The following is a 23,328-nucleotide window of genomic DNA, read 5'->3' on the forward strand; positions in this document are numbered from 1 at the left end:
AAATCACTTACTGGGCGGAGGTGTAATTAAGATATATTTTAAAGTATAAATGATGATGGATGAAAGAGATAATTTTAAGACTAAATATAATATATAAAATATAAGTTTTCAAATCTAGTAAATTTTGCCGCGCATTGCGCAACGTTAAAATTTCCGCGCGCCTGATCCATCTGACCATCCGATCGGATTTGGCCAATCACGAGAGTCCTTTTTACTGGTCGGCGTGGGTCCGGAGGTATTTGAAAAAGAAAAGAAAGTCAGTAAGCGTCCCTTAAAAAATGTGTACGGACCTGCGACTCTAATTATTGTAAAAACTAAATATATAAAACTGTAAAAAAGACTACAAAATAACCTTGTCCAACTAAAGATTAAAATATATAACACTAAGACCCGCACAAGAAAGACTTCGTGGTTTTATTTAATTTAACAAACATAAATATATCCTTTTTTGTGAATACGGGGTTCGATGGACACCTGAGCTAGCCGCTGGAACCCCGGACATCTCAAATGGCGCCCTGGCAACGTGAATCTCAAAGAATCGCATTGATTCTTCCAAATCCACGAGATAAAAATATAAATAATATATAATAATAACAATAATTGAGACTTGCTTCCTAGCGCTCGGACCGTACACACGTATCCGCAAATTGCTCCGACCCGAATTTTATTTCTCTACCTGAATTCGCTCTCTAGCCGATAACCATTTGAATCCAGCCGCCTCGCTCTGAGTTGAAAAGTTTGTTTTCAAATATTCGACTATTGTGTTCGGCTTTCGCTTCATTTATATTGCCGCGAATACCGAGCATACTGACGGACGTTCTCGCGAGATCGCTGCGAGTCCAGGAGCGGCTCCCGGACAAGTCTGAAATAAAGAGACGCGCTCATCATGTAAACAATATATGACAGAGCATTCTATAATTTCCGGCTTGCCCGTGCTCATTGCCCCAGCTCTCGCAGAGTCTCCAGAGAGCGCCTCCCAGAATACACGGGATCGAAAGCTAAGTAATCTACCAAACAATTGCATCATAGAACCATTACTACTTAAATCGATCACTATTTAATACCTAAAGTTCATAAATTACAGTCTCAATTAATCTCACTAAAATCATTTCATTACAATCAGTATACTAATTATCTCTGTAAAACCACTTAATTGACCTAACTTCAAAAATTAATTAAAAAGGAAGCAAGTTCAACTCATTACCAATAGAATAGGTACGTTACCTTGATAGAATACCATACCTACCGGCCCGCACATAGCTATCACAGAATATTATTTGTACGCAAACAACGGTAAATTCTACTCTATTCTATTACCAATTCGCTTATAAATAATTCCATTGCAATCAGTACCTATAGGTACTATAAATTATTGAGCTCCATCAGCATAATTTTCTAAAACCATAACTAGTTATCAGAAAATGTATACTAAGCAGTCGCCTAGCCCTCTCAAATATAAATTCAATTTAAATTAAATTTTAAAATAAATTAATTCAGTACATACCTAGTCCTGTACCACAGGTTTTCAGTAGGTAGCTCACAAAATATCCAACACTAAATATAGCTTAAAGCCCCTCCAAACATAGCATCCGCCTTTACTTTATTTATATAATATATTATACTTATAAATTTAATTCTAGAAAGCACGATCCGAGCGCCCGATAAATAAATATTCCATACATACCTACCTTCAAAAATAATCGTAAACTCAACAACCTTGCAGCCTTCACAACATTAATTTATTCACAAAAGTCTTCGCTCCAAACACAAAGTTACAAATTCTCAGAACTGCAGCCCCTAAATCAACCTTTTTTTTACCTACCTAATAACAATATCCTGAAACAAATTAGTTTTATATTCTTCATTTCAAAACAAATCTGTTTGGCGGTAATTATTATTATCTACGACGATTATTACTATTGTGATGTTCCGAAGGAATAAGGTTAGCAATACTAGTAACTTGTAATAATTAATGGTACCAACGTATGCTCTAGTAACGTCTGTCTACCTACTCTAAATCGCAGCGTTGCCAAATTGATCTGATCCAATTGCTTATTTTGGAATAAATTTGTTAAAGTAGGTAGCATCTTGTCATTTTATTCTAAAATGGGTAAAAAATCGCCTGCCAAATCTGCCGAGGGCTCAAAGATTGATTCCACATGTCAAAAGACGCCTCCGTCGCTGACGACACTGACCGTGACAGCCGTTACGTTTTTGGTGACCATCATCACAGAGGTCACGAAGGCTTCCGCAGAACTGGAAGCCCTCAAAAATGTCAGTCGGTCAGCGAAGGAGTCGATATCGAACAGTCTGGGCGTAATCAGGCTCGCGTGTCAGGCTGCAGAGCTGGAAAAACGCGAGCTTGAGAGCGCCCTCATCAAATCGAAGGCACGTGCTGAGGCAACCAGAGATCTGCTCAATCAAGAAAAGCGTCACACAACGCAGCTCTCAGTTGATCGCCGGCCTGTAACACGAATCTTTAGCGAAACACCTGCGCACATGGAGAGTGAGCTGTCACCGCAAATCCTTACCCCTAAAAAATCGCGTAGTGCTAGCAATATTTCGCTGCGGCCAGCACAGCCGCATTCAGCCAGTTTCGCAAGACCCGAAACTGTCATCCCCAATAGACCCGTACCGGCAAAGCGTTCCTTTACGGAAGTTTCCGGGGCTACGTGATCTTCTGGAAAGTCGGAGATCACACCTGTCTTGGAGTTCCCGGCTTCGATTGCAGCTGCATCGGGGAAAGTCCGTTCACGCCATGCTGTGATTTTAACCAGCAAAGACAATAATAAGACGAGCGAGGAGGTTGAGAAATGTATCAGAGAAACGGTGGACGTCTCTGGTCTAGGGATCGCTATCGTGTCATTGGCGAGGGCGACTCACAACAAGTGCATCGTCAAAGTCATGAGCGAGGACGACTCCCGGAGACTGGTGGACGCTGTCAGCGGCTCGGAGGTTCTCACCGAATCGGTCAGCTCACTGAAAAGGCCAAGGGTTGTAATAAAAGGGCATTGAGGAAAATTTTGATGGGGAACAATTGATAACTGCATTACGTTATCAAAATCCTTTCATCAGAACGTCAGCGAACGATTCCTTCAGGGTTGTGTTCAAAACAAAAGGTCGCATCCAGGGTAAATCCAATTACATTCTGGAGGTGGAGTCCTCCTTGTATCATCAGATGGTGAAAGTTGGCGGCCTGAACATTAATTTTCCAGCGGGTTCGAGTGCAGCCATGCTCTAGTGTTGTGCATTGCACGAAATGCCTGGGGTATGGGCATACTGGTCATACTTGCAAGGAAGCCTTTGCGTGTCGGGGATTTGGGGACGACCACAAAATTGCGGAATGTCCCAAAAAGAAAAAGTTAACATGCGTCAACTGCGTCCAGAAAAATAGGCGGCTCCATCTGACGGCTCCGACAGGTCTCAGTCCTCTATCGCACGCATGCATATTGCACCGCCAACAAGAAGCCAAGCTTACTTCCGCAACTGACTTCGGAAACCAATAATGGCTATACACCTAAAAGTTGCACAAGCGAATCTTGCACGGTGCGAGGTCGCCACAGTCTCTTTCAGCAGGTACATGGAATCTAATAACGTGGACCTGGCTTTAATCCAGGAACCGTACACTGGCAACACGGGTCAAATTCGTTCGGAGCTTTTTTCAGGTATCATTTTTCAGAAGCCGAGCAGTCTGTATCCAGTGAAGGCAGCTATTCTTGTGCGTCGAACGTCATCTCTAACCCACTGCATTTTACTTTCCGAGTTTAGCTCATATAGTTGCGCTGTTGTAGAACTCGACTTCTTGGGAGAAACGCTACTGGTCGGATCACAGTACTGCGCGCCGTCGGTGCACATCGATGAATCGCTGACCGGCATGAACTGATATTACTGCCTGATTCTGATATTACTGCATGTTCCAATGCTCTGCTCGCCAGAGTGAGTTGACAATTGGAGAGTATGTCGTGATGCAGCGCTGGGGTCCGACCACAATGCGATTGTTTTTACATTACAGGCCGCAGATAGCTACGCTGCAAACAAAAGTTCAAATGTCAATCAACAGCGACCTTTATTTAAGACATCCAAGGCTAACTGGATAGATTTTGGGCTAGCACTTATTTCCCAGATTCAGGATCGCGGTATCACTGTAGGTAGGTTGGATAGCGTCACAGATGTACATGAGCTCGAAGACATTGTCAAAGAATGGTCATTGGCGAACGAGTCGGCATGCGTGAGCACGATGGTGCGTTCTTCGGGCGAAGGATTCCAAAGAAAAAGTAATCCATGGTGGAGTCCGAAACTGGATACACTGAAGACGGCTTTTAGAGTAGCAAGGAAAAAAATTCGGAATTCAGGCGTGGTACGGCCGTTCACTCAACAAATTTTTGAAGCCGCAAAGAATAAGTATTAAACTGCGATTGCGGAAGCGAAATTAGAAAGCTGGAAGAGCCATTGCTCGGCTCAGGGAAAAGAGAATGTATGGTCTAGTCTTCAGAGGATGCTCAAAAGTAAAGCGTTCAAACCGCCTGAAACTCTGACAATCAACGGTCGCATGACCTCTTCAGCTCTCGAATCTGCAGAGGTTCTTCTTGCGTATTTTTTTCCAGACGACAATATTGCAAACAAAACGGAGCAACAGACATTATTCCGAAATGCCGCCTCGATTCCTTCAAAGGAAGATGACGACGAGATCTTCACTCTCGAGGAGGTCGAAATAACAATGAGGCTGTGCAATCCAACTAAACCTCCGGGACACGACAGCTTCACGGCGGATATCTGTCTCAATTAATTCTTAACTGTGCCTAGCATAGTTGTCGCTCTTTATAATGCCTGTTTGCGAATTGGTCATTTTCCAAAAATATGGAAGGTAGCTAGAGTGGTGGTTATTCCCAAACCGGTAAAGGACGACTACGCTAACGTCTCGTTCGAAATTACTTCGGCCCATCGGATTGCTGCCCCTGTTCGGCAAAGTACTCGAAAAATTATTTATTAATCGAGTTTCCTGGAAACTTCAAACTAAACACCTGCTCAGCGAATACCAGTACGGTTTCACCCCTCAAAAGAGTACTGAAGACGCGCTTCATGCAGCAATTGATAGAATCAGGGGGGCCAACTACGATAGGCAGCTTGTAGTGGCGGTATCTCTTGATATCAAAGACGCGTTTGACAACGCATGGTGGCCATATCTTCTTCAACAGTTGAAATCTAAAAATTGTCCCGCTAACATTTTCAGGCTCATCAAAAACTATCTATCTGACCGAGAAGTTTTCGTTGAATATGCTGGAGCATCTGCTATCAAAGGGATGCATACAAGGCTCGTCTTGCGGCACTGTCCTGTGGAATATAGTTCTCGACGATCTTCTCTCTATGCCGTTTCCTGAAGGTGTACACGCACAGGCCTTTGCTGATGATGTATTGCTGATTGTGGAATCCAAAGAACTTGGTTTTCTTGAAACCATGACTAACAGCGTGTTGGAGAGCGTCAAGGCCTGGGGAAGGAAAGTCAAACTGTCTTTCTCCGCAGAGAATACGAAGGCCTTATTATTTACTAGGAGGCGCGTCTCTCCGCCTTAGCTGGTGATGAATGAGCAACCTCTATCTTTTTCTAGGGATTTTAAGCTTTTAGGGATAGTAATCGACGACAAACTAAATTGGTCGAAGCACGCGGATAGCATCTACAAAAGAGCAGCGGTGACTTCGCTCAAACTAGCAAGAATGGCCAAACCCACATGGGGTGTATCTTCTAAAACTCTTAGAATTCTCTACACTTGTGCTATTGAGCCTATGATCACGTATGCGGCCAGCATATGGTATGAAGCTGCCAAACGGAAAAACATAGCAAAAAAACTTAATACGGTTCAGCGTGCACTAGCGATACGAATATGCAAAGCTTACCGCACGGCTTCACTAAATTCAACGCAAGCTCTAGCAGGACTTATGCCTCTAAATTTACGTTTAAAACAAATCGCTCTCACTTACAGAGCTAAGAAGAGCGAGGAGGGCCTAGCAGGTTTTCTGCCAGATGATAGGCTTTACGAAAAACCGGTGGACTATAGAAGGCTGCCACACCCGGCTAGACTATTTTCTGAAGTGGTTTCTTATCCTGCAACGTTGGAAAGCAACGAATGCAATAACATGCCGATTTTCACGGATGGGAGCAAAATTGATGGCAGTACTGGTGCAGTGTTTGTGGAATACATTAATGGCGGTGAGATAGCGGCTCGTAAGTACCGCCTTGCTAGCTATTGTACGGTAATGCAGGCCAAACTCTATGCCATCCAATGCGCTCTGGAATGGGCAGGCTCAGATCCAATACAACGAAAGCTCACCGAAAACCATAGTATTTGTATTTATTCTGACTCCAAAAGCTCAATCCAAGCAATTGGAGATCCCTTATCTACTAATCCGATTGTCTTTTCTATTCACAGCGAGCCCGCAATACTGAGACGGCGCCACCCCGAGGTGCACTTCAAGTGGATAAGGGGACCCACCGGGATAGAAGAAAATGAAAGAGCCGAAAAATTGGGTTGGCATGGTGCCTCTGAACCTAAGACCGCGATAGCTTATGACAAATTTCCTCAGAGCTACGCGAAAATTACAATTTCAGATATAGTAAAAAACGAATGGAACTCACGATACATAAACTCATCGACAGGGGAGTTGACCCGAAAGTTTTTACCTTCGATTTCAGCAGCACGAGACGTCAAAGTGCATAAGGGGCTGTGTTTTGAGATGACTCAGATTCTTACAGGTCACGGAGTCATGCAAGCATACCTGCACCAGTTTAAAATAACATCTGATGGAAAGTGTCTATGCGACGACGGAAGCGACCAAGACGTCCTACATTTACTCCTAGATTGTCAAATTTTTAGCAAGGAGCGGCACAACCTGAACTTTTTATTACAGATGGCCGATGCGGACATTCGAGACCTTCCGGGGACCATGACAAACGAGGCCGAAAGAGATGCACTTTTTAATTTCTGTATTGATGTAATAAAAAGGATAAAAATAATAAGTGGTGACATGTAACGATGATTCATGCCTTTCAGATCCAGTGACTGCAACCATATTATATAGGATAAGTATATGCTCAGAATATCAGTCCTGTGCGACATTTCTTTTACCACAGGAAAAAACTCTGCTACAAATCGCAGTCCTCAGTTCCCAATGAATACGACAAAATATTCATCAGAATCACCACCGCCTTGCGCTACAAAGAATTTTCCAGGGTTTTTGCAATGCGGTTTCATAGGCCCTGGCCGAATTCAAATTAGTAATACCCGATGCGGGAATAGTTTTCAATAAGGCATACTCTCTCAGCCGGCACAATTTTCATTTGACTAGCATCAAGTAGAGTTATTTGCGTGCCAAAGTCCTTAAGAAACCTCGATAGTAAATGCGAGGTATCCATAAAGGCATCTAGAGAAAAAAAACAATAATTAAAAATAAAACTAGTGAATACGAAGTATGTGGCGAAATCGTGACACAAGTGCCAAGTCTTGTCAATGCTGACACGATCCAAGGCTCGGATTATCGCTATCACCAAAGAAGAGCAGAAGATATTGACAATGCCGAACCCTGTCGAAGAGTTCGTGGCTACGCCGTCAGAAACTAGTTTCGTGCCAGAAAATGTCAGAACTCTAGTGTTCGAAGATAGCCCACGTACGGAGGTAACTACGCCCAGCGTCGCGTCGGAAACCATAAGCTCAACACGTTCCCTGTTCAAGGAATGGGCATATAAACCCGAACTGCTAGTGGTTTACGCTGGAACCCCGAAACAGAGAGTGGAGAGATTTCTTAACGGCTGTGAGGAGTATTACGCAACGGCAAAGATCCCCGTCGAAAATTGGACCAGGGTAGCTTTGAACCATCTACACGGAGAGCCAAAGCTTGGGCTCAAACTGTTAATGCGGATGATGACTGGGAGAGTTTCCGAAAACGGATCACAAGGCACTTTGAGTCACCAGCTCGCCGAAGGGGCCAATAAATGACCTGAAGAATGTGGAACAAAAGGCAGATGAAGACGCTTTCGCCTTCTTGCTAAATAAGCGGGCACTGGCTGCCGTGTTAATGCCGAACGCCAGCAGTACTGAGCTGGCGGAAATCTTCTTTGAATTGTTAAACCCACTCGACAAGCTGAGGGTTGGCCAGAGCGGCTGGGAGACCCTCAAAGGACTGCTAGAGGCGACGGAGCGCCTCCGGCCAATACAAATAAGCCAGCAAGTCATATTGCTAACGGCCGCTCTAGTCCAGAGACCAGCCCGAAAGAACTGCGGCTGTATATGCCGATGCAACCAGCCATCGCAGCAGGAACAGACTAATGTACGCACTAAACCACGCCCTGCAGAAGAGCAAAGAGAGTACCCTGAACAATCAAGTACGCGCTCAGAGCCACGTTATCAAATGCCCAAAGCCGAGACACGTCCAGAACCGCATCTCCGAACGCCAGAACCGGCTGACGACAATCAAGCCAGGTCCCCTAACGGAGCATTTCTAGCTCGAGGAGGACAACAGCGGAGAGGTAATTTCCATGGCGCAAATCGCACACCACTCTACGATGCGAATGGCGTGCGTAAATGCCAATACTGCGAGTTCAGTTACCACCAGAACCATACATTCCCGAACTACCCTGCATGGAGACGCAACCAAGAATGGAGACCACGGGAAACGGAGCAAGAACATTGAAGGGGCGCCGCAGAACCGAGAAGCCGCCTTGGGCTCTCGAGGAGGCCTCGTGATTCTGCGGATGCCACTTACAATGGTATTTAAGAAAATAGTGATAAGTGTTGTGTTCGGGACTCCCTTACGGCGCCCGTGAAACCTAGTGATAAGTTAGATAGTGACTTTCTTATGAAGCCTATTGTTGATAATGTTAAGTTGAATAATAATTGTAAAAATGTATCGACAAGCAACGCCGATTTTTATTCGGAACAACTTCTCAAAGTAAAACCTTCAGTCAAGAATAAAACGAGAATATTTCGCTGTAAAAATAAATTCAATCACGTCAAGCCTAGTTGTGTGCCGCACGGTAGCAAAGAAACTAACTTAAATTCTGATTTCATTGATACTCCACAAAGAGTGAATGAAAATCAGTCGGAAACATAAAATGTAATAAAATTAAAAAGGTAAGAAAGATGACGGACGAACGAAGAATGTGTGATCCACCAGTTCCTAGTGACGAGTTCTTCGGAACAAATCGTGCTGCGAGCACCGATAAATCACCAATCGTGAATAAAAACCTAATTGTACATAGCGATTTCAGTGATCGATTTGAACAAACTCTTAAAGTAAAGCCGCCTATTGACTTGCCTTGGAAAAACCTAACTGATTGTAAACTTGAAGCCATAGGTATTGATGGAAATAACCTTAACGAATTACAAAAAAATGACAAAACTTTAAGTAACACTGATAATAAACTTAATTTTAAGCATGCTAATATTAACCCTATTGATTGTGTGCGTATCGAATCTGGTACAAACAATAAAAATGCAATTATGAATACGAGGTTAATTCAAGACGATATGTGTGATACCTCTACGTTTCTACGTGTATGGAGGACCCCTTTAAGATAAATTACGAGCGAAGCTATGGATTCCACATTCATGTTTCTTGTAGTCCGCCAAGCCAAATGTCCGTCTATCGCCGCTCCATCAAATAAAGTGCTCTGTACTTTTATTAATTAACAAAACGAAACAAAATATAATGAGTACGTATTTAAAGGACACCTAAAGAAATATTTTTTGTTTTTAAAACGATACCGTAACGCGAAAGGGTAAGTTAGGTAGGTATAACATTTCGACGGCGCGGAAATTTAAATTTAATTTTTTACAAAATTTTGAATCGTATGAACTTAGTAAACCTCCCGTCGTTATTAAGGTAAGAGAAAGCAGGTTATTTTTGAAACAATATACCTGGGGTAGCGATTAGGTCCAAAGTTCAACATACCTGGGGCGAAAAGAAACGCCAGGTGTAACCAAGGGGTGCAAAACTTTACAAGTGAATTGTTTTATTATGTTACCCCCGTGGGAGGTATTGTTTTTATTTACATTTGGTTTTGATATATCTTGCAACTAACTAATAATTTAATGATTATTATAGATTACATTCTTTCCGTGAATTTTCGTTGTTGATTACCGATGTTAATTTTTATAACTTCCAATTGAAGCCGACGGTCCTTCTGTATCAATTGTAGTAATGATAACTATTATTGTAGGTATTTCAAAATTAGTAACACTGTTGGTGAAAAGTGAAATTGAACACGATGGCCGTCGGGAATCAAGTCTATTCCCGATCACAGATTCTGTCGACTTGTTGTTCGCCGGGGAATAATATCTGTGGTGGATTCCATAGCAGATGGTATTTTTTTCCTGTCCAACCATGTTACGCAATATTGCCATGTGAAAGTATAATAAAATTTGTGTACCTATGATGCTTAAGGGGATGCTCTACAGAATCGGCATTGAGAATAGAAAATATGATTTTTTTACATGTGGTCCATAATAACTGGTCTACTAGTTAATATAAAAAGGTTGCCGCCAATGTTTGTCTCAATAAACTCCCTCCAAGTAAAGCTTGTGAAGTGAAGCTATGGGGTGACCAAAAATAGTACTTTCTAACTTTACTTTACTTAATAAATGTTACTAAATTCAATATGTTTATCAGTTCTTTGGTGGGTAGTATTGCAACTGATATGATGGATATGATAACTTTTTTGATTATGTGTTAGCCACGATATAAACTTAATAATATATTATAACTTTTTAACCTGAAATTGCCGAGAACTAAACATACGAAGGATGTTGAAATACATATCTACCTACATTTTTATTTCATGTGCTATCCAAAAAAAAATTACTAATGAATAGTGTTTATTTGTAATATTTAGGACCTACGTATTAAAAATAATAGGTATTGCTTAATTCTAATGCATATTTTTTAAAACGTAGAATTTAGTGTCTACCTTTTATAAAAAGAAAGTGACTTTTTATTGCCTGCGCAACTTCACTTTTATACTAGTGAAACAAGTGGTAGGTAGTACCATTATTGTATGTAAAGCCAATGGGCGAAAAAATTTATATCCTGAGTGCCTAAAAATAATTATTAACATACAGTCACTATACACATTATTTTTTTATTCGCCCATCCGACTGGCGGGCAAATAAAAAATGACGCCAGGGCTGTCGACGCATTTAATTATTTTGTACTTTGTAAATTTTATTTATAATATATTTTATTTAGGTTTTGTGCATCTAATGCCGGGTCCACACTGGCAACATGTCGCGCAACAACCTCGATAAATTTTACGATAATTATCATACTTATCGTAAAATTTAACGAGGTTGCCGGCGACATGTTGCCAATGTGGACCCGGCATAATATCCACTGTGGTTCACGTAGTGGAATGGACATTTTGTTTCTGGGGTCAACTAAGTCAAGAAGTAAACACCCATGATAGAATTTTTCCAGTTTTAGTTCCATTATATTCCAAAACTCATTTCCGATTTTATAAATGGAAATTTCTTGGTGTACATAGTAAACAAACCTACGAATAAAAAAAGACAGGAAGGAACATACTGATTCATCGCCATAAACACTGGCAACCAAATTCACCATTTTGGAAAGCGACGACTTTGCGTAAACAAATATCGCGTGGTCTGCACGTGTGCGGTAAACTTAAATAGGTATTTTTGTGTATTTTATGTTTGTGTATCATGCATTGTTGGTCATATTTTCCGGCCTTTCTTGATTGCCGTGATTTGTACACATGTTCCTTCCAGTCTTTTTTATTCATAGAAAAAAACAGTATATTCTATTAGTTATATAATGTATTATGAATCTGTAATAAAATAATACACAATTAAAATATTTTCAAATGGAAAAAAAACACATTTTCCAAGCTTTGAGCCGTGCTCACTCATGAATGTCATTCTTCATTTAGGTAAGTATATCCAAATTTTGATGTTATCTTGCAAATTAAACAGGTATCTGACCTTTTCACTATATTATACATGTACCTACATGCAAATGTAATGTTTTCAAATAATTTATATGGATTATATTATACCATCGTATTATTTTCTCGAAATCATAAACATACTATAATAGTATTTGAGTATCAACCTATGCTCAATTTGAATTAGGTAATAATAATAAAATACCCGTAGATGTATCAAAAGTATGTTTTCTACGATATCCACCCAAGTTATCAGTATGTACTTGCACGGGTTTGATTAAAAACTATGATGTAATTAACATTTTAAAAATATTAATTCAAGTATTATTTTGACAGCCCTGTTTTCTGATCGGCGGACACTTGCAGGTGTTTATCAAATAATAATTTGTAAGACGGCCGACAATACCAATCCCAATAACAATAATATATGTATATATTTTTTAAATAAAATCTCCGATGATTAGTGATTTTTGCGAAAATATCGATTTAAATTAACGTCCTAACGACGCCAAAGTTTTTTTTATACTAGATTATATTTCAATTTCCTTCTCTTTAGCCCCCTCTTAATGTTGACAAGTATCTCGAATTATGTATCGCGGAATTTCATTGCGAAAGTGTTCTTCTGATAAATATTTTTAAATGTAATAGGTTTTTTTTTTTTTTGTTTGTGATCCGCTAAGTAAAATCTCGTGAAAGACTAAGGCCAGCCCAGCATTTTATACCCCTGCCGAATGCGAAGTCGATCGCCGCAGGCGCATAAGAATTTGGTCGGGTTAGCAACCCTCTCTGGGGAAATACCTTGGTTACCGCTACATGCTGTAGAGGTGTCCAATCTAGCAGGAGTAAGCCGAAGCCTTCGATCCGTGACGGACTTCGTGTCCCGCTTAGAATCGAGTTTGCGAAAAATGTAATTTGTTGCTGTTTACCTACTTTTTAAAACAATTTCCGTATCGACAGGAATCGATTGAGTTAGTCAAAAAGAGGTTGGACTAGATACGGTGTCCTACGCGCGCCACGCCGAGTGTTATAATTTTCGCTGAATTATCAAATAATTTCAGAGTTCGTGTGCCACGTACGTGGTAGTGTAGAATTCGCTAGTGTTACGAATCAAGTGATTCGTAGATTCTTAAACTATAGTTGCCGCAGCCCACGGCGACCATCATTAACAAATTTAGGGCCGTTGCAAAAATTATTCATGTGTATTGATATTGTGTATCTGTGTGTAATAGTGGTAACCTTTTTGTGAACCTTAATTGTAAAAATAAAACTTTCTGCTAAGATTTGTGCTACGAACAACGTGTGTTTCATTTTGAATATCCACCTTTCGTCAACCGTCAATACTACATCTTAACCCAACTATCAAGACCTAACCTTACACTGAACGTGCTCTACCAAACCAAACCCAGCTTCGATTGACCGCCCTGAATGATTTACCATCACTGAGCTTGTCGAAGGGTGGAAGCTGGTCGTGTGACTCACACGTATCGACAGACGGCGCCCTGCCAAGGGCGTCATTAACGTGAGGTCGACCGGAGAGTTGAGCGCGGAGGTCGGATCGGGCTGTGCGCCCCCGACTCCCTTCCCTACCTGGACTTCCGGGGTGTCATGTGTATAAATGTTTCAAACGCAGCAAATAATATTACCCAGAATAAATCGGTAAACGTAACAAGGACCATCACAACCATGACCTACCGCAGATTGCCTAGGTCAGGATCAGCTAGCAAACCCACGTCACCACAAACGTCGGATGCTGCGCGCGAAAAACTAAATAAACGTATTTCTTCATCTAATCGAGCGGGAATAAATATATTAGCTATAATAAATAAGATAAATAATAAGAAACGTAAAATAAGTAATAATAAAAATGTTAGTTATAAGAAAAGTCTTGATAATAATGAAATTGGTAGTACCGGGTCGGCTTACATTACGGCGTACGAAAACGTACCACCAAAGAAGATCGCTATTAATTGCCAATAGTTTTAGTGATACCTTAGTGAATAATAATAATGTTGTGGTTAATAAATTAGATGTTTTAAATAAATGTTTAATTGATAAAAATGTGAAATATAATTACGAAAATTCAGCGTTAAATAAAAACGTGAACGGTAATAGTGTTCAATCACATAATGATAATGATAGTAATAAGTGTGTGAATTATGATAGTGTTAAATTAGATAATGACAATAGTGATGAAATATATTTAAATACACTGTGTAGAAATAGTTTTAGTAGTGTAAATAATTTAAAATACGGGGTACAAGACGACGTGGCCTCTGCTAGGGTATGTGTGTCTGGGTATGGGGTCACCTCATATAACGGAGGGGCGCCCCTTCTCAAACTGCTCTTGAGCATCCACGGAGTAACTGGACGTTACGAGGCCGTCGTCGATACTGGAGCCACGAGAACTCTCGTACGGAAGGCATTGGTATGCCCGCCATACAAAGTTAAGGGCGCTCCTGAAACGCTCGTTACCGCGAGTGGCGAAGCTTTGAGCACAAGCGGAGACGTTTTACTCAGCGGATATTTACGTGACAGCCCCGTGGAATTCGATGCTCTCGCCTTGAATAATTTGCATGTCGATCTTCTCATCGGCATAGATTGGCTGGACAAACAAGAAGCGGTCATTGACATGAAGCGTCGCTGTGTACACTTTGGAAACCACATACGACAAACTGTTCACTGTCAAACAACGAACCGCCATTGCCTAGCGAACAAATTACTTTGGCAGAACTGTCATCCGACATTCCTGAAAAACACGCGTTGCTTTAACTAAAGTTATGACGGACTTTAGCGACCGGTTTGCCGAACACGGACCACCGAGTAGAACTTAATAGTAGAAGTAAATTTTGCCGCGCATTGCGCAACGTTAAAATTTCCGCGCGCCTGTGTCGAGGCCCGTGATTCGCCAAATCAAAAAGATCATCCGATCGGATTTGGCCGATCACGAGAGTCCTTTTTATTGGTCGGCGTGGGTCCGGAGAAATTTGAAAAAGAAAAGAAAGTCAGTAAGCGTCCCTTAAAAAATGTGTACGGACCTGCGACTCTAATTGTAAAAACTAAATATATAAAACTGTAAAAAAGACTACAAAATAACCTTGTCCAACTAAAGATTAAAATATATAACACTAAGACCCGCACAAGAAAGACTTCGTGGTTTTATTTAATTTAACAAACATAAATATATCCTTTTTGTGTTCGATGGACACCTGAGCTAGCCGCCCCGGACATCTCAAAACTCTATAACTTTTTTAATAACTTTAATAATTAGGGTCTGTAAACAGTTTCATTCATAATTAAATTTATTTTTGACCATAGTATGGATAGAAAGACCAAATCATTTAGAATTAACAAATTAATGGACTTCCGTGTTTTATGTTCTAACACATAATGTAGAAGTACCACATAGCAATACTTCACCCATAGATAATACACGGAAGTCCATATGGGTATAAATTATTTTTATTTCCTGTGCATCATTATTAATAATTATTTTATTATAAATACACAAAATATTTCAGTAAGTCTAGATATGAAAAGGAATTATATATTTTTTTAAATTTACGTAAGCACAACATTATTTGAAATTTATTACTGCTCTTGAAAAAAATCAACGCAATGAGAATTATTCCTGGTCATTCTCCGGGACATCAGCGGATGAGGAATTATGTGGAATTCTACCATAAAATTCTTGAAATTCCCCAGATATCCATTGTTTTATAGTTTGCAGATCTTAACCGGACACGGTGGTTTTACCTCCAAGATCTGTCAGCTTGGCCTAATAGAATTTCCGACTTGCTTATGTGCCGAATTGCGGGATGCCGATCACATCCTCTGGGAGTGTCCCCATTTACATCGGTTGAATGGGAAGAGCTTCGCAAGTCGGTTCAACCCTCAGTTGGACCGGTCGGCCATTGCAACTTGGTATCTACGAGGGAAAATTTTTCAGCTTTTAAAAAGTTAGCGGCATTTTACGGCGAGCGAGAATTGACCGCAATACATTATATCGTCGTGGTAAATGCAATAGGTCGTATGTCAAAAAAATCTCAAAACTGTTTTATTGCGCCATAGTGATCAGCTCAGTCATCTACACGACCTCGAATAGCTCTTATGTCGTTGAACCAATAAGAAGTCGACTATTTCAACACTTGCAAAAAGACGAATCGACACGTCATTGATATTGGTCAAGCCAAACAGTTGTATGTCAAACCTCATCATGACAGTAATGTTTTTGTTTGTTTCTATTCCTCGTTCTTGACGTTATATTCAAGAATTCATCAAATAATTTGATGTAAGTAATTTTCTAACCACTGTTTTATTTAAATCTACTTTATAATTACATTACTGTTGTTAATTTTAGTAAATTTTTCAAGATTCTTTCTAGAGATACTAACCTTACTTTTTGTCTCATTTATTTATTATTGCCAAAGTAATTATTTGTTCAAGATCGACAGTTTTAATAAGACACTGTTTATTTAGAGTAAAAATTAGTTATATAATAATGCAATTATTATTAATTAAATAGAAATTTGGTACACGAATCTTTGACATAGAACCTTTTGCATCAGGGAATTCCGAGCATCGGTTTTGACATACGATCAATTGCATCTGTTCCAGATTACCAAAAAGCTATCAAAATGATTAATGGAAGTCGTGGGCGGTACTTGGTATCTTTAGCAGTCAGCAAAATTACTTCATCTAAGAATAACGGTAAGAATAAATAAGTTTATCTCGTCATAAAACAATACGGTGTGGAGTGGAGATGACATTTTGCTGAGGAGCATGAACGATTATCAAATTTAAAAATCATTATTTTCTTCAGGACCTCAAGTAACCTGTGGAGTCGTAGGAACCACTGACGATGTGGCGTTACAAGTTGAACCTGGGAATGCGGCGGAAATTGAACTCTTAAAGCATCCATTAGAAGAAATTTTTCAAAATATTGGCTCAGAAATAGAACTCGATTTTGCTGAAGTTAATAATACTTTGACTGTTGAAACTCCAATTTTAGAACAAGCAGAATCATTGTTGAAGCAACCTTCGGACATAGAGATAGCAGAGAACACTGTATCAACACAATCAGCCCTGAGACAAAATATAAATTATGATATGACGATGGCTGAACATCTAAGTGGCCCTGAACATTCACTATCTGACAGCAGTAGTGACTCTGAAGATCTGTATCAACCTGAAGCTAATCAATCAAGCTCATCAGAAGATTTAGAGGAGTTTGCTATGCAGTCTGACACCCATGGTGATGAACCTAATGAGCAAGTCAATCAAAGAAAACGAAAAGGGCAAAGCATTAATTGTAAACTGTGGAAGAGGCAAAAAAACTCTCAACTGCGATTGCTAGGCAAGTCTTATGTGGGTTTTGAGAAGAGTGAAGAGTCCGGCAAGTATAGACAAACGTCTAAAAAAAAATCTAAGACCATAGGTCCACGTTGTGGTGGGCATAATGTGCGTCCTCAAAAGGGTGGGCCAAAAACAGCCTTTAAGTGCGATACAATTAGTGATAAACAACGCACCGTGATATTCACAAATTTTTGGAAAAAAACAAGTTGGGATTCCAAAAAAACATTTGTCACCGAAAACGTTTTGCAAACCACCCCAAAATACAGAAGAATCGCCAGTGAAAACTCAAGAAGAAAACAAAGCTTTCGCTTTTATTTTACAGCAAAAAATGAAGAAACTGAAGAAATAACTGAAAATATAATTAAAAAACAAGTTTGCAAAAAATTTTTTTTAAACACTTTAAGTATAGGGGAAAAATGCTTAAAATTATGGACCTCGAAGGTTGAAGAGCCGCAGTCATCTGAAACGAATTTAAATAAACAGAAAGATGCAACACTAACTATTTCAGAAGAGTTAGAGACCTGGTTTAACTCTCTGCCAAAAGTTGAATCGCACTATTGTCGATCCTCTTCAAGTAAGTTATACCTGGAGCCAATTTTTTACAGTTTTCGAGACATGCATCGCTTATATCTAGAAAAATGTGCTTCTGAAAATAAAAGAAAAGTATCATGGGGTACATTTCAAAATACTTATAAAAAATTGAATCTAGACATTTACACGCCAAAAAAAGATCAGTGCAATGAGTGCACTTTGCACAAAAACGGGACACTCGACGAAGAAAGTTTTCAGAAACACATTAAAAAAAAGAACGATGCTAATGCGGAAAAAGAGTCTGATAAATCCTTAGCTCTGAAAAATGAAAACATCAGATGTTACACAGTCGATTTGCAAGCTGTTCTTCTTTCGCCAAAAATGAATCTAGACATTTACACGCCAAAAAAAGATCAGTGCAATGAGTGCACTTTGCACAAAAACGGGACACTCGACGAAGAAAGTTTTCAGAAACACATTAAAAAAAAGAACGATGCTAATGCGGAAAAAGAGTCTGATAAATCCTTAGCTCTGAAAAATGAAAACATCAGATGTTACACAGTCGATTTGCAAGCTGTTCTTCTTTCGCCTCGTTTAAATGCTTCAGCAAATTATTATAAAACAAAATTAAAAGTACACAACCAAGTCTATTATAACCAAGCCACGAAGGACGTCTCGTGTTATGTATGGCATGAGGGAGCTGGGGGGCTTGAAAGTGACGTCTTTTGCACTATAGCTACTAAATTTATCTTGAAGGAAATCGGCCATCTGGTACCGCAAAAAGTTATAATATGGAGCGATGGTTGTGCGTATCAAAATAGGAATGTAAAATTATCAAACGCACTACTCGACATCAGTATGAAGAATAATCTTATCATAGAACACAAATATCTGGAAGTAGGGCATACACACATGGAGGTTGACAGCGTCCATTCAACAATCGAAACGAAGCTGAGAAATCGAAAACAAATTTTCGTCCCTGCCGACTACATGGCTATCATTGAAAGTGCAAGAGTAAAGAAACCATACAAAACACTTTATCTCAGCCATGACGATTTTCAACAATTCAGCACAGACTACTACAGCAGTATTCGGCCTGGAAAGAAAACTGGCGACCCATGTGTAAACGATGTCGTTGCATACCAGTATACTCCAGAAGGTTTAATAAACTTTAAATTGGACTTCGGCCATACATGGAAACCACTTCCAACACGAGCGCGAGTTTCAATCGCAAGCAGTGAACGATTAAAATTATACAATGGGCCTTGCCCTATTGAGGAGAGTAAATACCAACACTTGCAGGTACTAAAACTATTAATTCCAGAGGACTACAGAGATTTTTACACCAGACTACCGTTTAAATAAAAAAAATACTTTTTTATAAAAAAAATTAAGTATTCTTTTAAAACTGCTATTTTTACTTTTAAGTAGGTATTTACCTGCTCTGTTTTAATGCTTTTTTAAAAAATATTTTATGTATTGTATTTTAACTTTAATCTTTTCTTTTAAAAATTGTAATTGTTTTTAAAAGTACCTAATTAAACAGATCTCCAATTTATAATAAATCTACTTTTTCATTAGTCTAAGCTTACTTTTTAAGCGTTTATGTACAAGTGTATAACAATATGTATATTAATATAATATAATCTGTATAATATTATATTCGTTTCATTATAAATACCAAATTTTAGTGAATTAAATATAGGTATGTATACATAAAAATTGGACTTATGTCAACAAAAGTGGCCAACATTGATGAGCAAATAGTCGTATGTCAACCTAACTTTCTAAATATTCATCTTACGTAAAAATGTTGATAACCATCTTAACAGGGAACAAATTTAACCATGAAAATAAATTTGTGAAAAAAATCGGTGAAATGGGGTTAAGATGGGATAGTTTTTTGTCTCTCCTGAAAAGTTTGGTATTTTTGACATACAACCTATTGCATTTACCACGACGATATCAAATAAAGGATCACACACACTCTAGTGCATGCCAACCAAGGTCTTGGGAAGTTGCTCCTGGGACACTTTCGGCACACATTTTTAAGAGCGCCTAACGTTCGTTACGCCACGGTATACGCCTGCATAACGGGTATAGAAACGTGGATGGAAAAGAAAGTTTGCAGATCTTTGTAATTTGGCCGTGCTAATTGGACGTTTTGAACATGTGGAATGCCAATGTGAAACAAAATATTTTGCGACCTTGTTTTTCTACGGAGGTCCTCAGTTTGGAAATCTTTATCGGAGAACTTCGCCTTATAACGTAGATAACCAGGGCTATCTTAAGATATAAATTAAAAAGAAATAAAAAAGTGTCAATATTATTTTTTCGAGCCACAAAAGGAGCTGAAGATGATGCATACAAAGAGCAATAATTATTTATATCATTTTAACTCCATGTTAATAACTTTAAAAGGCTTGTTTCTTTTACATGTCCCTACAAACTGAGCCCAATCCCATGGAGTAACAATTATCTGCATACCATTCAGCATCTTTTTTGATGTTCAGTTATAGAGTGGTCAGTGTCGATCGATCTCCATGTGTGTATGGCCTTGTAATAGGAATTTGTGATTTATGATTTTCAGCATACGAATGGTTTTCAGAAACCAGGTAGGTATATGAAAAACAATCATGATATTCTTATTTTGGCCAGGGCGATTAATTATCATACCAAATCGTCAGCTCTTCAATATTTGTTAAAATATTGCTAGATGCCCATTTCTTCAAGCAGCAGCCGATCTTATTGCTCCCCCTTCCACTTTTTATTTCATCCACATCAGTGTTGTGTCTCACCACTTGCATCATCGTAAATTGTAAAATTCAGAGTCCACAATTTTTTCAGATGGAAACTATATGGAGTAGGTAAACACTTCTCCAAGTCAACCATTATTACTTTCATAGTGGTAATTTTTTCTTTTGCAAGAGTTTTATCAATTTTATTTAATTGCAGTAGCTTCCTGTATGTAATCTTCCAAAAGGTGTCTTAGAAAGAAATATTAACATCTTTAAGACTCATCTTATGGCTATTGCAGGGGTCACAGGTATCATTGCTTGTCAAATGAAACCAGAATTAAATTTTTATTTTATTTAATTGAAAATCCCTTTGAATAGGTATATGGCGATAGAGCCACAATTTTGGGTTCATTCATGTGGTTATATTCTTTGAAGAGTAAATCAAACATTTTTGTAATACTTATTTATGTATAACTAGCTGTATCACCTGGCGCTGCCCGGGAGTTACGTAGAGTGCAAAGGATTGAATTTAAAAAAGTAAAAAATATAATATTTTAGATTTTTATTTTTTTGTAAATTTATTGCATTTAAATATCTTAAGTAGTACAAATTCAATTTATTAATGTAAAACTGTCCCCGGGTGCAACGGGTTAAAACTGAAATTCGAGACCACGACCACTCATTCCAGCTCTGATGCGTCCCCGGGATACAGCGGGTTAAAACTGAAATTTGGGACCCCGAGCACGCACTTCGGCTCTGATGCAACTACATACAATTATTAATAATTGTCCGTGAGTGAAGCATTCCGATCTACGCGTAACACGTCATTTGCATCTAACTTTGCCATTTGACCTCCGATCAAGCTGAAATAAATGCCAATATTTTTTTAAATGTACACATTCTCGTGACATTTTCAATAAAAAAATGGGGGTTGCAGCATTAACTCCCGCGTTTCATGGCCTTGTACGCGGCGACTTTTTTTTCCGCAAAAACCGTAAAACTGTACCCGGGGTGAGACGGGTTAAATCTGAAATTCGAGACCCCAACCACGCACTCCGGCTCGTCGGCCTTCGTCTACTGTCCAAATTTTGTCAAAATCCGACTCCGCGTGTGGATTTGCACAAAGAAAATCGAAAATTATAGTATAGATAATAATATGTACCTACCTAACGTTTGTTGGACTTCCGTGTTTATGTAATTATTATAATGGTTTATTATGACTGAGCTGAACAGGAACAAGGTCATTCATAGTTCAGTCAGAAATTAACCTCAGCGTTGAAAGGACGTCTTTTTAATTCAGTCTAACCTCAAAAACCTATAACCATCGGGGATTTATTTTAAGAAACGCAATAATTATCTCCTATATATTATTATCCTAAGAGATTTTGGAAAATACACCAACAGCTCATTTAAGCGACATTTTATTGTTATTTTTACATCTTCACTTCGAAATGTGCGCTACCGAATTATCTACCGATTGAATTGACCAAATTTGAGAAATATCCGATGATTTGCCAGAAACGTGACGTTTATAACCGATATTTTCTCATATAGCGTATACAATTCGCCATACTTCTCTTAACGTACAGCAGAATGACGTCTTCGTCGCTTAAGACCTTCTAATCCTTTATTTGACAAACGAATTCGATTATTTTTATTCAAATATCGTAATGTAGGCATTGGCGCACTTTTTCCGGTGAAAAAACCATAATTTTGGTACAATTCACTACGTAAATAAAATTTTGACAGGCGCGTCCGCCACTGTCGGCAATTTCATAGATAACGTGATATTCCAAATTTGATTTTTTTAAATACTTCTTTGTGGCTGTTCACCCACTATTTTTGTTATTGAATAATTACCTAGGCTACTAATTTCCATAGATCAGAATATAGTCATATTAAACTAAAAAAGTTGCCATTGCAAACAATGAAAGAAATTAATACAAATTGTTATAGTCATCAAAATGTGTGATATTATATAATATCTACCTATTTTTAAATCTTGACCTATCCACTGCTGGATGAAGGCCTCCTCAGCCTTATTCTACTCCTTACTTACACATGAATTGTTATATTTATCAAAATCAGTGATATTATAATATATATATAATAATATTATTATTATCTACCTATCTATATATAATGCCATTATTATCACGAGCCTCAATAAATCCACTGCTGGATGAAGGCCTCTCTACGTTGATTGTATTCTAGACAGTATTGAATTTCTAATGTTATTTATCTACATATTCATATCGTCATCATAATCATCATCATCATCAACCAGAATCAATCCACCGGTGGATGAAGGCCTCTCTAAGTTGTTTGAATTTCTGTCGGTCATATGAATTGCTATATTTATCAAAATTGTTGATATTATATTTACCCATTCATAACATCGTTATTATCATCATCAACCAAGATTAATCCACTGCTGGATGAAGGTTATCTCAACCTAATTCTACTCTTCTTGGTCATATAAACTGCAATATTTTTTTTAATTTGTGATTTTATATACCTACCCATTTATATCGTCATTATCGTCATCAACCTGTATCAATTCACTGCTGGATGAAGGCCTCGTTAAGCTGATTCCACATCTTTAGGTCTTATAAATTCCTATTCTTATCAGATATAATATGTATTGCTTCATTATTTATCAACATTTGTCTCGATATGAATGTCCCGCACCGGGAAACTATATTGTTTAAGGCTAATTTTTAAATCAAAATATGATTTTTAAAATATAATTCTATG

At 38.7% G+C, this 23,328-nt stretch overlaps 1 protein-coding gene and 1 long non-coding RNA gene across 2 annotated transcripts in view; both read left to right on the forward strand.

Annotated features, from left to right (window-relative positions):
* The window catches only part of LOC147073988 (uncharacterized), an 895,029-nt gene that overhangs the window by 279,235 nt on the left and 592,466 nt on the right, over positions 1–23,328 (forward strand). The gene's annotated exons all lie outside the window — the stretch shown is intronic.
* On the forward strand, positions 16,116–18,024 carry LOC147073992 (uncharacterized). Its single transcript, XR_015070378.1, has 3 exons — positions 16,116–16,238; positions 16,565–16,657; positions 16,770–18,024. It is a non-coding gene; the product is annotated as an uncharacterized LOC147073992 (long non-coding RNA).

Source organism: Rhyacophila brunnea, unplaced genomic scaffold (assembly GCF_057557595.1).
Source record: "Rhyacophila brunnea isolate RB1 unplaced genomic scaffold, BYU_Rbru_1.0 scaffold_17, whole genome shotgun sequence".
In the NCBI taxonomy this organism is placed as follows: Eukaryota; Metazoa; Arthropoda; class Insecta; order Trichoptera; family Rhyacophilidae; genus Rhyacophila; species Rhyacophila brunnea.